The following is an 11,377-nucleotide window of genomic DNA, read 5'->3' as shown; positions in this document are numbered from 1 at the left end:
CCTGCAAATGCCCACTCCTAAGGGGTACTCGGTAGTTAATCAATATTTACAAGTCCAGGGAAATCCAGGGACAATAGATTACAGGTAAGCAAGGTTTCTCTGTTGACTCCAAACTGTTGAAAGGGCAGATGGTAAGGAGCTTCACAGTGATTTTTTTATGTGTGTGTGTGTGTGTGTGTGTGTGTGTGTGTCTGTCTGTCTGTCTGTCTGTCTGTCTGTCTGTCTGTGTAGCAATGGCTAGAGCTGAGTAATATAACATTGGTAATGGGTTGTAGCTCTGTGGGCCACTTATAGGAGTCATACATTTGGTAAACCAGAATAAGGAAAAAGAGACGGTTACAAATTAGAGCTGAAAATAAAAATAGCTCAAGTGCCTGAGGAATAAAAGCAAAAGAATGGGTCATCGGCTGGAGTCATCAGCCTTCCATGGTGACTTGGGCAGGTACTTGCAATAAGTGAAAGAGAGGAGAGGGGTCCTTGCTCACTCGCTCACTCTGGTTCCTGCCTTCTTTCATTAGATGGAGTGCTGTGCCTTCTGTTCATAAAACAAAATAAAGGGATGGAGTAGGAGAGTAACAGGGCCATACTGACAGCAGGCAGCAAAGGGCCAGCTCTGGCACCATCCGTAGTCAAGACAGATTTTCACTCTGTGACTGATGCCTGCATGAGGGGAAAATTCCTCACACGTCTCTTAAACATTTCCACAGCACATGCCCTTTAGCCGGCTGGCTTCTAACACAGTGTGAGGAAATCTTTTCTTTACTGGGTCTGTGTTTACTCAATTTTGTAGCCATTACTTCTCCAGCGTGACTCCACCATGACACATCAGGAGAGGTTTGCTGCTGCCTCCGCAAAATAGTATTCTGTATTTAAAAAAAAAAAGGAACAATTTTCATTCATTGTTCACTTTATACATAGTATAAGGTACAATCATAATTCCCTTTAAAGGCAGAAACATGTTTGAGTGACTGCTGAACAGTTGGAGAATAAAATAAATTTATAATTTTCCAACTAGAAGATGACGCTAAAGCATCAGCCCGATCAGCAATCCCCAATTTGACACAAATGTGAAATTATTTTAAGGAGATTAGTAGTCTTAAGTGGTTAGTATATACAAATTACATATGCATGTTTAATATTACTTAAATGTGACATTGAATTTTTACTGTGACTAGTAAGTATATTCAGTCTTTAAAAGACACTGAGTTCATTGTGGCATTGTAGCATGTGCTTTTAGTATCATGCTTGTTCATACTTTCATACATGTCTTTTCCTCTTCTACCCTCTCTCAATTCCTTCCTAACCCCGGTAACTCCTTTCCTGCAAACCTCTTTTTCACACTTCTGTTTATATGTTTTATTTTGTGACTCACTGGGCCTGCGTGACTTTACTCAATCTAATTTTTTTCCCAGCTCCATCCACTTACCTGCCGATAGATAAGATTCTGTGGTGCATATATGACATATTTTCAGTATTCATTCATCAGTTGATGAATATATAGGCTGCTTCCATTTCCCAGCTTGTGTGAGTACAGCAGCATTGAACATGAATATTCAGGTATCTCTGTAGTATAATATTGTGTGTGTGTGTGTGCATGTAGGTGTCTGTGTGTGTGTCTCCTGTATGTGTATGTATGTGCCTGTGTGTAGCTATTATGTGTGTGTTTGTGTGTGTGCATGTCACTGTCTGTGTGTATCTCATGTATGTGTGTATGTCTGTGTCTGTCTGTGTAGCCATTACATGTGTGTGTGCTTGCATGTATCTGCCTGTATGTCTCTTGTGTGTTTGTGTGTGCATGTAGATATGTGTGTGTATGTATGTATGTGTATGTGTGTGTGTGTGTGTGTGTACCCATTATATGTGTGTGTGTGTGTGTGCATGCAGGTGCCTGTATGTCTCCTGTGTGTTTGTGTATGTGTGTGCATGTAGGTGTCTGTGTGTGTCTCGTGTGTGTGTGTGTGTGTGTATGTGTGTATGTGTGTGTGTGTGTATAGCCATTACATGCCAGGGCAGCATGGCTGTTTCATGAGTTAGTCTGATTTTCTGATAAGCCTCCAGAATATATTGATATTCTGCACTGAACTACACTAGTCTCTGTTCCCACTGGCATTGCATAAAGGTTCTCCATTCCCATCCAAATCAGCATGGTATTATTTGTTTTCCTAATGATTGCCATTCTGACTGAGATGAGAAGGGATCTTAGAATGGTTTTAAATGCTGGCTAATGATATTGAAATTTTAAGTGTTCTCTAGTCATTCCTATTTATTCTTTTGAAGCCTCTTTGTCCACTCACATAGTTCATTTTCCTACTGAGTTATTTTTTTATTAATGTTTACTTTTTTAGTTAGTTTCATACTCTGGCCATTAATCCTCAGTCCAGGACATAGCTTCCAAAGATCGCCCACCCCGACCCCTACCCTCACTTCCTTGCGGCTGCTTCTTCTCTAGACTCTGCTGGACAGAGGCATCTTGGTTTTATAAGAGTTTGCTTGTTAGTTATTTGTCTTAGTTCCAGAGAAATTTTTCTACCAATGGGGTTGAGGCAGTTGATGGACTCACTGCAAAAATCTACCAGAAACTCAAGTACAACACCAATACTGCTCAACTATTACCTAAAGTAGCAAAGGAAAGAAGGCTTCGAAACTCTTATGAAGCCAGCATTATACTGATATCAAAGCCAAGTAAAGACAAAAAAGTATAAAAGAAGGAAAAAAGATAACTTTACACCATGATCTTCCTGCTAAATACAGATATATATCCGGGAATTTCTCAATAAAATGCTCACAAACCTGGGTAAGAAGATCATTCATCATGATCAAGTTGGCTCAAAAGCCAATAAATATAATTTGTCACATAAATGAACTGAAAGACAAAAATCACATGATCATCTCAATAGTAACAGAAAAAGTCTTAGATAAAATTCAATATTCCTTCATGACAAAAGTCATAGAGAAACTAAGAATGGAGTAAAGATTCCTCAACATAATAAAGACTGCATATGTCAAAGCTATCAACACATTATAATAAATGGAAACGAACCCAAAACATTGCCACCAAGATGAGGAAGAAGACTCAGAAAGGTATCCACTTTCTTCACTTGTTGATTATAGTGCTTGGGGTCTTAGTGCAACAAGAGAGAAACAGAATGAATATAAAAATGAATACAAATGGAATAGAATAGGCCATCCACATATACATTCATGAAGCAACAGCTGCCACTTTTTGACAAAGATACTAAAAATATACATGGGAGAGAGAATGACATCTTCAACAAATGCTACTGGGAATTCTGGATATCAACACACATGAGAATGAAACTAGATCATAACCTCATTCTTAGTACAAAATTCAACTCCAAATGGATTATGGACCTCAGTATAAGATCAAATCATAGTGACAATTTTGGAATTTTGGTTTCTTTAAAAAACACAGAAATATTATAAAATGTGTATTTTATTTAATCCCAGGTGTGGGGATATGGGACTGCTTCCGGTTGTCCACAGAAGCTCATTATGATTTTCCTGGTGCTCTAGCAGGGGAGTGATTTTGCCAGAGGCAGATAGTTCCTTCAATTGTGTGGTGTTAGAATTCTGGGGACTTTTCAGGGGGTATATAAATGTAGGGCCCCGAGGGTTGTTGTGTTGTTGGTTGTTAGTTCATTGCTGTTGGTTGAGGTTTGTTAAGTAGTTGCACTCAAAGAGAAAACAGCAAAAAGAAAAATTTAGATATCCTGATGGCAAAGATCAAACTTGCCTCAAGGAGCTTGCTGCTTAGAGTCAGCAGAAAGTAGTCTAACCATACTGTTGGCCCCTTCCTCCCACTCCTGACTTCATTCAAGTATCTCTTTCCTTTCCCCTCCACTCTTTTCCCTCTACTATCTGGAGTTAGAGGTTTGAAAGGGTGGAAGGAAAGGGGTGGAGAAGGGTAGAAGAAAGAAGAACCCAAAAAGTAGCAAAAGACCAGCTACATCTGATAGTTAAAAGCTGCTAAAGGAAAAGTAGGGAAGGTGCTTGGACATGAAGGTACTGGAGAGAGACTTTCTGAATAGGACTCAGGTAATGCAGGAAATAAAACCAACCATCAATGACTGTTATCATGTATTGAAGAACTCAGTATACAACAGACATGTGTCCACTCTGGAAGAAGATGCCAAAATAATTATTTCATACTAAGCAAGAGTTTCTCAAACTTAGAAAACTTTGTAATTCTTCTCCCTGAAATTGGTGCCTGTATGTATATTTGCACATATATATGGAGGGCGATTGGTGGGGAAGTAGTACATTTTTAGAGTGAGTATTTTGTGTACTAAAGAACCTGGGTCCCACTCCTGAGCACATGAAGTAACTAACTAAACTCAGTAACTAAAGTAAGGCACTCATGAATACACAGAAGTGTTCAATATTAATTAGTTAATATTCAAAATACAAGGTCCATGATCTTTGTGGGACAGTCAACTCTTTCTCTTCTTCTTCCTCTTCTTCTTCTTCTTCCTCTTCTTCTTCTTCTTCTTCTCTCTCTCTCTCTCTCTCTCTCTCTCTCTCTCTCTCTCTCTCTCTCTCTCTCTCTCGATCTCCTATGTAGCCTGTTTGTCTTAAAACTCTCTATGTAGACCATACTGGACTTGAACTCACATAAATCTGCCTACTCTGCCTCCCAAGTTCTGGAACTAAAGGCTTTTCACCACATCCAGTTCAGTTTTATATTCCCACAAATGATCAGCAGTCAATAATGTTGTTTAGGCAAATCTCTCATAGATTTGATTTAGCACCTCTTGATTAAATGTTTCCATAATGGTGTTGTAATAATAGGTACACCCTGAATCTCCCAAACCTTTAACCCTGTTACACACCAAATAAAGAAAAGCCCATGTTTTCATGGTCAGGAAAAAGAAGAGGAGAGAACAATCAATAAATACAACCATGTTATTCTTCACTGCATCAGCCATTGTTGCACATTATGGTAGAGAATTGTATCTTTCATGGAAACCAGTTATTGAGTTGATTTTAGAACTCAGAAAGGAACATTTCTTTTCAATATATATTGAAGTAGAAAATGTAAAGCCAAAAAACTTTTTAAAGTAACTGAATGATAATCTGTATTTTCTCATTGTTTCATCTGGTAACTTATAAGATTTCCTTTTAGAAGGCTCCTAAGACATTCACAGTTGTAGATTCTGCTTGAGTGTATAGTGGATAATGTAGATGGCCATAAATAGATCGAATGAGGGAACTGATGAAAAAAATAATTATCATGGCTTCATTTATCCTTACAACTGAAAGAAGATATTTATTCTGTAAACTAGACATGCCAAATGATAAGATTATCCAGCATTCATAAGTCACATTTTATAACTCATGTGTTTCTATTTGTTCTTTTAAAAACTCCAAGAATTATTTTTATTTCCATTTTACAAACAAATCAAAAGAAAGATTAAGAATGTTTCTCAAACTAGACTTAATTGGGCATGACTGTAATCCCAGGACTTGAGAGACAGAGGCAGGAGGACAGCCCTGAGTTTTAGGCAAGTTTGGTTTAAATAGGGAGTTCCAGGCAAGCTAGGACTACATAAGAACACTACATTTCAAAGAAGTAGAGACAGGGAAGAGGTAGGAGAGAGAGTGAGAGGGGAGGGAGATTAGGGACAGTGAGGTTTGTCCTAGGTTTTTGACTCATAAACTACAAAGATGACATTGAAGCCAGCAGCCAAGTTCCAGCACCCACCATCAGCCTCTAACCTGTTCCATTTATGAACTTGATGTTCAGGGTTGGCTTCTGTATATGAGGCTGCCCTGTGTTTTCCTTGCACTCCATGTTTCCGGAACAATCTGGTTGCAGGTTAGTTTCAAGGATATGCCTTATTTCTTTGCTGAAAGTTTTCCTTAATTTACTTCATGATGAACTTTCTGCGTTCCTTCCTTTGAGAGAGATGATACTGTTGGTTCCCAGTCTCCAAAACATTTGCTAAATCACTTGGCAATGTTCATATGCTTATGAAAAATGTTTCATTTCTAAATAATTCATATTAAAAGTATGCAGAACCTAGATTTAGATCTCTCTCTCTCTCTCTCTCTCTCTCTCTCTCTCTCTCTCTCGTGTGTGTATGTGTATGTGTATGTGTGTGTGTGTGTGTGTGTGCGTGCACTATAGAGAGTGATCGGGGTGCAAATATGAGCAAAGCACAACCATTAAACTATATGAAAATGCCACGATTATATCTATTATTGTAAATGCTGGCTAAAAATATTGACTAAATAAAAAAACCTTAAAATATTTTGAAATACCACAAAGGAATATTACAAATGAAGAAAAAAATTTTAAAAGTTACCAAAGCAAGGTGAAAAAAAAATATATATATATAAGTGAAATTTGAACCTTGAACCTCATTTGTCTCCTAGTAGTAGTGGCTGAAAGAAGAGATCAGCTTCCATGTAATAACCCACCCTGTGGGGAGGGGAGAATGAATATGCAATCTTTAGGGTGGGGACAAACTGATATACAAACCCATTAAGAGGGAAGAAGGGTACTGGGGAGCAGACAAACAAACATGGCTGAGTTCGAATAGTAGCTTCTTTAGCTTGCAGTGACCTCTGTCCTAAAGGACAGACAAGCATTTAGGATGTGCAGCCATTGTGTTTGCATGGGTATTGGTGGAAAATTGGGAGTGCGGCTGTGATAATTTAATGGATAGTGATGCAGAATTCGGGGGTGCAGCTGTGGTGATTGCACAGGTAGTGAAAAATTGGGGATGCAGCTGTGGTTTTTGTGTGGGTAGTGATGGAGAATTGGGGATGCAGTTGTACTTGCTCACGGGACTCCTGGCTTCATTGCTGACTATGAGACTGCTGCTCTGGAAGCAACATTTCACAGTTAAAAATGGGAGTTTTCATAAGGCCATCCAAAGTATCTTTTCACACTTTTCTTTCAACAACCATTCCATGCCTCATGCAGCCATGATGCAACTATTCAAATGAACATATTCAACATGAGAACTTTTTTTTTCCTATTAGATTACTTGCATGGCTTTTTATGATTGCATGAGGATCTATGCTACTTTACACATGTTTAGTGTTAATGTCCTTCCTGGGTTGGAAAACATCCATGATGGAGACTTAGCTACTAACTTTCTTGTATTTTATTCTCTTCAAAGATACATGGATTGATCTCAATAAGTAAACTCCAATGGATGATGTCAGCTCTCCTAGTTTATGTGCATCTTCTAGGCAAAACAACCAAGAAACAAGTGGAATGCCACAAACATCCTGGATTTACTTACTTATTTAACTTTCTCACTTATTTAATCATATGCGCTGAATCTGAAACCTTGCCTAGCCCATACTAAACAAGTGTTGAGCCACTGGGCTACATCCTCAGAACTGAGTGGTTTGACTGTTTGCTTGTCTTTACTGCCATTTTTTACGGCTTAATTCTGATGCTAACAGATGAGTAAAACATTTCTGGTGAAAACAATAAAATAGCTATGGAAATTCTTAATTACGAACATTGTATATTTGACTCAGAAAACATCTACCAAGTAGATTAGGCTTCAGTAAAAATATCATGGTAGAGTGTGTCTCATACTTGATGAAGAGTATTTGTGCAAATGGTGCATATATGTGTGTGTGTGTATGTATAAGTATAGTATATGCATACACATATATATGTATACAGGAGCTGATGAGGAGGTCATGAAGGAGAGGAACACCACTTTCTGGCTTGCTCAGCTTGCTTTCTTATAACACCCAGAAATACCAGCCCAAGGGTGGCACCACCCACAACTAGGTGGGCCCTCCCACATCAATCACCAGTCAAGAAAAACTCCATAGGTTTGTCTACAAGCCAATCCAGTGGGGACATATTTGAAGTTTGAAGTTCCCTCTCCCCAAATGACTCTGGCTAATGTCAAGTTGACATAAAACTAGCCAGCAGAGAGGGAATGTTTCTGAATTGAAGCACTAATGTTATACACATTTCTTCCTCTATGGGATTTAAGTCAAGCATGTTTTCATGCCACTTGAGCTGGTCTTTCTGCTCACTTACTGTCCTGGTGAACTTTCAATGAAGACCATAATGTAAATAATCCTTTCTCTTGAAAACTTCATTGGTGTTCCTTACCACACCAGCCCTTTATCGTCATAAAACTTCAGATTTCTTCACATGCTTGATGCTTCCTTCCTGAACTGGAAAGTAAGCTCTAGAATGAAGTGACTGTTTCTCTTTCAACCCTGTGATCTCTATGATTAATGGTGGGTAGCATATTCCGGCACTCTAAACTAGCCATCTATCTCTTTAGCCTGGAAAAATTTGTGCTTATTTCATGATATATAATGAAAGCAGAACTGCACATTATCATTTTGGAGTCACTACGGGGGAATCGTGCAGACGATAGACTGAAAAACAGCATTAACGACTTCGTTTTTTGTTCTTGAGTTAGAACATTAAGGGGTTTCCAATCAGTTCCTTTTATGCTTCTACAGCTTTTCATGCATCTGCTCATTTACATTGTTCTTCACTGATGTCTTGATAGTTCTGCCTTTTGTCTCTTTCTGCTCTTCTCTACTGAATCCTCTCTTTCCTCTTCATTAGTGCTACCCAGTCAGTTGCTAAACCTCTTGAATTCTACTTTTCTCCAGTGCAGTTCACCATATGTAAATCTCTTCTACCCAATACTCAGAGACACCTGTACCTTTGGCAGCCTTCTATTTCCTTGATGCGGGAGTCTGAACTCCCTGGGCTGCAGCATCCTCTGTCCCCATCTCCATCTTTGCCCACTGGCAATGTGATCACCACTCAAGGAACATCTTCAGAGATATTTTTCTGTGGATTGCCATTGATGTTTTTAGCTTTCGTTATTTAATTGAAAGGGAAAAAAAAGATATGCAGGATATGCTGATCCCAACAATTTCCTTCCTGTAAATCCTCCCAGATCCTCCAAATCTCCCCACCCACTCAACTCCAGGCCCTTTCTTTCTTTCTCTCTTTAGAAAACAAATTTATTTTAAAAACAATTCAAACCAAACAAATCTTGTTTTAAAGTATCACAAGATTTCTTAATCACAACAAAAATATGTCTCTACTGCCTTCTTTATTGGCTTCTATATTTTTGGTTTTTCTTTCCCTCCTATGTACTATCACTATGTATTTATATTACTGAAACCTCAAAATAGTTAAAATATGCTAAGACTGTCTCATTTGGAAGTCTTGATTTTGCAGCTTTGTCTTTTTTGTTGTTGTTGTTTTACAGAGCTGAGAAGTGCTCTACTACTGAGCTAAATCCCCAACCCCAATTTTGCATGTTTGTGTGACTTTTCTTCTAACTTTGAAATCCCCGTAATTCATTATTTATTGATTTCTATAGGAAAGCTTGCATGGCACATGGACAAGAATGACAAATTCTTAGCTTCCTACATTTGCTATAGACTTACTGCTAAATAATTACGTCAGCTTGGGAAGTACGTCTCATATAGAGGGTCAGATTTGTCAAAATAGATAAATAAATTGAATGAATGAATAAATAAATAAAATATAAAAGTGCCAGAACTTTGTCTATCACTTAAAAAGTTCGTTAACTATCAGCTATTGTTTATATTAATGCTGACTTTAAAGCTGTTTTTCTGGGCTGTGGGATAGCTCAGTGGTAGAGCACTTGTTTTGTATATAGAAGGTCCAGAATTTAAGCTCTGTGAGCTATTTACACAGCACTCTAATTTTCTTTAATATTCTTTATTGGTGTCTGGATATCTTGCTGTCTCTAGTTGGGTGTCTAATATATAGAAAGCAGTTGATGCATAGTTGTTGGATGAATTTATGCATTGCCAAAGCTGAATTCCAAACTACAAATTATAGGAAGAGACGGAAATTACATTTGGATAAGGCTGTCCTATATCTGGTGGTGATCAGACATGAGAACGTTAATAATTATTGCAGTCGTGATTCCTAATGCATTAGCCATAAGGTCATTATCTAAACTAGCTCCTGGACCAGTTTTGTTAGACACTTGGGATGCAAATTTAGATCCAATAGAAGAGAAGAGTGACCCATTAACCAATCCACTTAACACTACATTTCAACATCCATCAGCACTGCCCAGAAATGTTTCTCAAAACATGGTGCTACTGAAGACTCCATAGCATTCCAAAGAATGTTTAGATCCGTGGTCATAGGCTAGATGAATTATTCTGAAAAAGTGCTGTGCAGCCAGGGATGAGAAAAAATATTGACACTCTTTCCACTGGTCATTCAGCAATTAGAAGCTGAGAGAATATGTAAACCACAGAAAAAAATCCAATCCCATTTGATGTCTGTAACATGAAAATATGAGATGATATTGAAACCTGAAGTAAGCCCTATGAAGTCAGTAGGTTCCCATCCCCCCTCAACAAACTGCTGTCTGGATCCTACGAATTTGCTATAAAATTTGTATTTTCACTTAGTGAAATCTTAAAATATATTTTAAGATTTCATTTAAGCCTTCCTTGAATCACGTGTTACTTGGAAATGTGCTCATTGCAAATTATTTGAGGATTGTCCAGTTATCTTTTTGTTGTTAATTTCAAGATTAATTCTAATGTCCATTTTAAGTACTCCAAAGTCATAATAGATTGTGATCATTCTCCCCACATAGATTTTGTTTTGATGAATATTTCAAACACATGTCTTCAGTTAACAGATATATTTTGTAAATGGCAATTAGATCACTTTGAGTGCTAGTGCTCTTAAGGTGCTAGTGTCAGTGAACTCTCAGAAATACACATAGATGTGTCTGTATATTTCCCTGATCTCTAAATTTATTGGCTAATAACAAATGCACAAGGTAGTTTTGTTGGGAGCAATTTGCTGAATACTATATAGTGGTGATTTCCCTTGATAATGGGAATTAAGGCAAAACTGTCTATCAAATGGCTGTTGATAAATACAGTTATTTTATTCTGATCTTAACTACTAATGCTAACTCTCATCTTAAATTACACCTCACGTGTGTGTGTGTGTGTGTGTGTGTGTGTGTATCCCTTTTACAACTGATTTCATTGTATCCCATAGGTTTTGATAGCTCTGACTTCATTTTCATTTGATTTAAGAAATTGTTTCATTTCCTTCTCGATTTCTTTACTGACCAAAGCATAATTTTTTCTAGTTTTTCCAAGCTGTGATAAAACAACATGCCAAAAAGCATCTTGAAGGAGAAAGGGTTTCTTTCCACTTATAAAATATAGTCCTATAGTTAATATGAAGACAGAACAGAAACTCAAAATAAGAATCTGAATGCAGGCACTGAGCTAAAGGCTATGGAGGATTTCTGCCTCCCACCTTGCTCTCTATGGCTTAGTCAGTTTGTTTGCTTATACAACCCAGGACTACCTGTCCAGTATCTACATCATC

This window comes from Mus caroli, chromosome 5 (assembly GCF_900094665.2).
Source record: "Mus caroli chromosome 5, CAROLI_EIJ_v1.1, whole genome shotgun sequence".
In the NCBI taxonomy this organism is placed as follows: domain Eukaryota; kingdom Metazoa; phylum Chordata; class Mammalia; order Rodentia; family Muridae; genus Mus; species Mus caroli.
Note: the sequence above shows the minus strand (reverse complement) of the source record.